At 40.7% G+C, this 6246-nt stretch overlaps 1 protein-coding gene across 1 annotated transcript in view; it reads left to right on the top strand.

Moving 5' to 3' along the window:
* The first annotated feature begins 4549 nt into the window (after window positions 1-4549).
* Window positions 4550-6246, top strand: part of LOC138142147 (actin-binding protein WASF3-like) — a 177831-nt gene continuing 176134 nt past the window's right edge. The window contains exon 1 of the mRNA XM_069063125.1: window positions 4550-4651. The gene's annotated coding sequence lies outside the window, so the exon portion shown is untranslated. The remainder of the gene's footprint in view (window positions 4652-6246) is intronic.

The raw sequence follows: 6246 nt of genomic DNA, 5'->3' as shown, positions 1-6246 counted from the left end.
ACTTCCCCAAGAGGGCATATAGTCTGATATAGAATATACATGTACAATCACATTAAGCATATTTTCACATTAGTCATATTGTAAAAGAAGAATCAGAGCAAAAGGGAAAAACCAAAAAAGGTGAAAATAGTCTGCTTTCATCTTCATTCAGACTCCATTAGTTCTTTCTCTGGATGTAGATAGCATTTTCTGTTGTGAGTCTTTTGGAATTGTCTTACATCATTGTATTGCTGAGAAGAGCCAAAAATCTATCAAGGTCAGTCACCGCACAATGTGGCTGTTACTGTGTACAATGTTCTCCTGGTTCTGCTCACTTCACTCAACATCAGTTCATGCAGATCTCTCCAGGTTTTTCTGAAGTCCACCTGCTCATCATTTCTTATGGAACAATACAATTCCATTACCTTCATATACCACAACTTGTTCAGCCATTTCCCAATTGATGGGCATCCCCTCCATTTTCAATTCTTGGCCACCATAAAAAGAGCTGCTAGAAATATTTTTTCTTTTCCCTTTTTCTCTTTGGGATACAGACCTAATAGTGATATTGCTGGATCAAAGGATATGCAAAGTTTTATAGCCCTTTGGTCATCTTAATATACCTTTAAAGAAAATATTCCTTTGTAAAAACTAGGGTACTATGGACCCCTGAAGTTGGGGAACATAAGCAGTGCGGGGCTGGATCCAATGGTAGAGACTAAATACTCCTAACCAGAGAATGCAGGGGCAGAGGGGTAAAACGTAACACACTTGGTCTTACAGCAGTGGGGGCTGGAGTAGCTACTGTTGGACATATGAAGTGGGCCACCTTGGTTAACCTCCTCTACGAGATTTTTCGAGGATCAATTTCCCTTCCTTAATATGGTGGCCAGAACTGAATACGATTTAACCTTTCACATTGTATTCAGTTCTGGCCACCATATCATAGAAGAGAAATTGATCCTCGGAAGATCTCGTAGAGAATAGCCAATATGAATGCAGTCTATAAAAGCAGGTTTTGCCTGCAATGCTGCATTGTTGAATCATATTGAACTTGGAGCGCCCCCCCCCAGATCTTTCTCAGATGAACTAGTAGCTAGCCATATCCTTTGTTTATGAAATGAGTTTTTTAATCCAAGTATAAGATTTTACATTCACGTCTATTAAATTTCGTTTGACTTTAGCCCAGTGTTATAGCCTGTCAAGATCTTTTTGGATCTGGACTCTGTTATGTTGGCTCGCTATCACAGATTTGTGTCATCTGTAAATTTGAGAGGTATAACATCTAGGCCTGAGGTGGGGAACTTGTGGCCTTGAGGCCACATGTGGCCTTCTAGATCCATAAGTGTGGCCTTTCAATTGAATCCAATTTGTTCTATAAAATTTGGATACTATGTTAGTAAATAGTACTTTCTATTTTTAAAAACAAATTTATTATTTACATATTTTTAACATTAATTTAAAAAAATTTGAGTTCTGATTTCTCTCCCTCTACTCCTCCCCCACCCATTGAGAAGAGAAGCAATGTGATATCAATTATACATGTGAAATCATGCAAACCATAGTAAATATAAATATTTCTTTCTGAAAACTACTTAAGCTTGGCTTACTAAAATGATTCTCAAACTGATAATCTTGGGAGAGGAGCACACCAGAGCATACCATCCACCAGAGTCAATGGCACTAGGAATCATCTGTGAGCATGGCAGTTGCGATTCGGGTACGCTGGAGCTCATATGAGTTGCATACATTGTTAACAGTCCTGTAATTGACCAGTCTAATAACTGTCAAAAAAAGGAAATTTGGTTAATCTGGTTTGACTTGTTCTTGATAAAGTTATATTGCTTTTTTCATTTCTGCTACCTTTTCTAGTTGTTCAGTAACCATCCCTTTAATAATACATTCTAGAATTTTGCCAAAAATCAAGTTTACTAGACTAGCTTTCAGACTATATTTGCTTCCCCTCCTCCTTTCTTAAATGGGGCAACATCAGCCATTCTCTTTTTGTACTTTGGGCCCCTTTGACAATCTGGAGAAGCTGATGGACTCCTCAGAACCATGTTTTTAAATGCATAAAATAAAATATGTAAGTATTACAAGGGAAGCCAATTGTGTAACAATCCAGTTATCCATGTATTCTTTAAGGTCAGTCCCTAAACTCCAGGTTAGGAACCATTGTCTTATAGTGTCTGTCATGCTTAGGCTGCACTAACCAGAATCTTTTCCAGATTACTCTTGAAAGGTTTTCCAGAGACTCCTTAAAGATCACTGGCAGTGGCCTGTTAATCATGCCCGAGCATGTGTCCTGACCCTAAAGATGTAGTCCAAGTAGGCCTGATGACTTGGACTCAGCAAGGCAAACTTGGTGCTTTCTGACTCTCTCCCTTCTTGAGTTTCAGCTTCCTATTGGCCATTTGGGTTCTGTTCTTCCAGCCTGAAAATGATTGATGTTGGATGAGGAAAGGAAAGCTAAGTAAGAGTTGAATAGCTTGCCTTTTTCTCTACCATCTGTTACAATCATGCCACCCTTGCTAAGCATTGGTTGTCTTCTCTTTGATCCTCTTCTTTTCTCGAATACAGGTTGAAAACTCTCCTTTTATGCCCTTAACATTTGTCACCAGCTCCCACACTATTCATTTAGGATATTAATGTTCCTGGCGCTTTCTCTATAAGATGATGCATTTTCATGCTCTAGAGTGACTTTGATCTGATATTCCATTTTTTTTGAGTCCAGCTATTCAACTAGCTTTCAGTTCATTTCTCTGTACTACCATTCAGTCAATACTTCTCCATATTTTCCCCAAGATCATGAGAGACATTTCTGAATATCTTGTTTAAAATTAGATATGCTGCCTCTACATTCCCTTCATCTATCAGTCTGCAAAGGAAATGATGCTATTATTGCATGACCTATTCTTAGCAAACCCATGTTGACTCTTCATGGTTACTACCCTCCCTTCTAAGTGCCACAAATCATCATTTTCATAATATGTTCTAGAATATTGCCTGGGATAGAGGTCCAGGTCAATAGTCTACATTTTCTAGAATCTACCTCTTTTTTTTCTTCTTTTGGAAAATTAAGGCAGCATTTGCCCATGTATGGTTTTCCAACACTTATCCCATCCTCTTAAGATTTTCCTGAAAATCACTGGCAGTGCTTCCTTCTACAGATCCTTTTAGTACTCTGCTATCTGAATCTGTGGCCTTACCTACTGGTACTTGATCAAGGAAGAGGCATGATGGACTTGGCCTGTGATCCTGCTGGCATGAGAGTCTAGAACATAATGGATGCTTTAAAAGACCAAAACCTCAGGAAGCTAGGTTGAATCAGACAACTGGTCAACTCCCTGTATCATGCTTCTTGATCTAAGACTGACTTCTCCACCTAAATCTCTGCTCCTAAATCTCCAGTTGCCTACTTCCATCATAACCCATTGAATTTTGGTGCTTCAGAGAAATCCTGGTGCTAACCCAACCTGGTGTATTGTATCATACTCACGTGGATCTTGTTTTAGACCCTATTTTGTCCTACTCGCCAAAGTGTATTGACCTTCATCCAACAGGATATAATTCAGAAGACTTGAGTCAAAAGTAGCAAGGTCCTTTCTTACTGTCTCCTCACCCATATGGGACATCAGTTCTTACTTAGCCATGTTTATTTTTGTTGAGTTACTTTTAGTTATGTCTGATTCTTTGTGACCCCATTTGGGTTTCTTTTGGGAAAGATACTGGAATGGCCTGCCATTTACTTCTCCAGCTTATTTTACAGAAGAGAAAAATGAAGCAAACAGGGTGAAGTGAACTGTCTGAGACCAGATTTGAACTCACAAAGATGAGTTTTCCTGACTCTAGGCCTTTCCACTCTATTCATTGCAACACCCCTAGCAGTCTAATCATGCTTACTCTATCTTTTCCAGTATGAAGACCATTGTCCTGATAAAGAAGACAGACACAAAACAGGAATTGAACAATTGAGTTTTCTTTCTGTCATCAGTTAATGCCAAGTGCCCCAAGCATCAGGCCTATCATTTCCTCGTTCTCCTTGTTCCAAAACAGCCTCAAAAGCCCTTGGCTTATTCTGAATCTTAACCCTCCTGGAACTTTTCTAACAGATCCAGGCCACACTTTTATATCCTTCCTTCATGACATGCCCTTCCATGAATCTTGAGTTCATTTCTTTTCACATCCATGGAGGAGATTCATGGCCTTCCACAATCTAGAGCCATCTTACCTTTGTACCTGTGCCAGTGGGAATCATGGTGCAGGGGAATGGAGTCAGAGGACCTGGGTTCAAAGCCCAGCTCTTCTACTTTATGCCTTGGGCAAGTTGCTTCCCTTTTCTGAGTCTCGGTTCTCTCAGCTTTAAAATGGGGATAATAATAGTACCTACCTCACAGGGTTATTGTGAAAATCAAATGTGATGAGAAAGGTACTTTGCAGGCTACATAAGAATAAATGAGAAAGAACAGAGGGAAGGCACTGTTGTTAATGGGGATCAGGAAAAGCTTCTTGTAAAAAAATGGGATTGTAGTTGAGATTTGAATGAAGCTAGGGAAGCCAGGAGGGGCAGATGAGGAAGGAAAGCATTCCAGTCAAGAGGAGCAACCAAAACCAAAAGATGGAGCGTCTTGTTTGAGGAGCAGCAAAGAGGCCGGTGTCATTGGATTAATGAGTAAGTAGGATAGGAGGCTGGATAAAGTGAAAGAAACTGGAAAACTAGAAAGAGGGCAACTTAGAGAGGATTTTGAAAATCAAATATTTTATCTTTGATACCAGAGGTAATAAGGAGGCACTGGTGCTTGTAGAATGGCTGGGTAATGTGGTCATATCTGATTTTTGGAAGATGGTAGACCCAGCAATAGGCTTTTGTCATAGTCCAGGGTATACATGTATTCAGCGAGAACTAGTACCTCTGGTGTGAGGGCTTGTTTAGGTCTTTTCAAGGCTGCTCATCCACCTTTGGTTTCTTCCTGTCCTTCAACTCTCACCTTTGGGTCCAAGAGGCTGGAATACACACAGCAGCCACACCCTGGTAAACCATTTTGGCAAATGGGCTAAACCAGGCTAAGGGTAACTGAGTGTCTCAAACCCTTTGGCGAGTTAGGGGAATGTCTACCCCAAACATGTGAAAATGGGAATAGGCATATGAGAGCCATTTGTTCCAATGGCCATGAAGGTGGTTGAAGCAATTGGAACTTGGTTAGACATCAAAGACACCAAGGTCCGATGACTCTGGAAGAGAGTGAGGCCAACAACTTTGCCCAACTCTGCCTCACTGAAATCCAATTTATGTGCAAATCAAAAAAGGCATAGTACAGATGTGAGGTGATGAGGGCCTCCAACAGGGTAGTGCAGGTGTCACAGGAGAGAAAGGGTCATATACAAGAGATATGTCGGCACTTGGCAACACTTTGGATTTGGGGGCTAAGAGGCTGTGAGCCTGGGTGACTGTGAAGAATCCTGGTGGTACCCTCTATGGTAATAGGGAAGTTTGGAAGGGGGGACAGTTTGGTGGGAAAGATGATGAGTTCAGTTTTGGACATGTTAAGTTTAAGATGTCTACTGGACATCTGGTTTGAGCATGAGCAATGGCAGGAAGTAACCCAGGGAGAGCAGAGATCAGCTTTCCTGCTGAGCCTGTGTTTCTTCTTTAAGGCCCAGAGGCTACAGAAGTCCACTAAAGTTGAAGAGGCTTGGTAGTAGTAGGAAGAAAGGAGGCAGGGAGCAGAGGGGAAAGAAAGCATTTTCAGGCCAAGGAAGATCTGAGTATGTAAATAGAGGGGAAAGGAGTCCGTGGAGTGGGAGAGGTTGAAGAAGGAGAGAGGGTGCAGGAATCAGTGGAACAAAGTACAAGAGACAGGAGGACAAGTGAAGCAAGGGCCAAGTCACAGAAAGCAGGAAGACCATCCACCTCCTCCTTTTAGACCAAATGGAACCAGGGAAGGATGGGTAAAGATACAAAGAAGTTTTGAAGCACAGAAAGGAATTGGGAGAGCTTGTGCCAGAGGGCTGCCATCTTTTTTTTTTCATTTTATAAATAATTTTTCTTATAAGCTTAGTTTCAACAAATGCAAGCAAACTACCGTGTTTCCCCGATAATAAGACACTGTCTTATTATTTTTTTTTTTGGACAGAAAAACACCAGAGGGCTTATTTTCAGGGGAGGGCTTATTTTAATGAACATTGACAGCAATTTTAATAAACAGGTAAATGTGAACAAAAAAATGTACCTTTATTCAATAATGAATTCAATAAAGAACAGGATGA

This window comes from Petaurus breviceps, unplaced genomic scaffold (genome assembly GCF_028583685.1).
Source record: "Petaurus breviceps papuanus isolate PSGF00001 unplaced genomic scaffold, PetGlider_PUasm1.0 90535, whole genome shotgun sequence".
NCBI lineage: Eukaryota > Metazoa > Chordata > Mammalia > Diprotodontia > Petauridae > Petaurus > Petaurus breviceps.
This window is presented reverse-complemented; position numbering and strand designations above follow the sequence as displayed.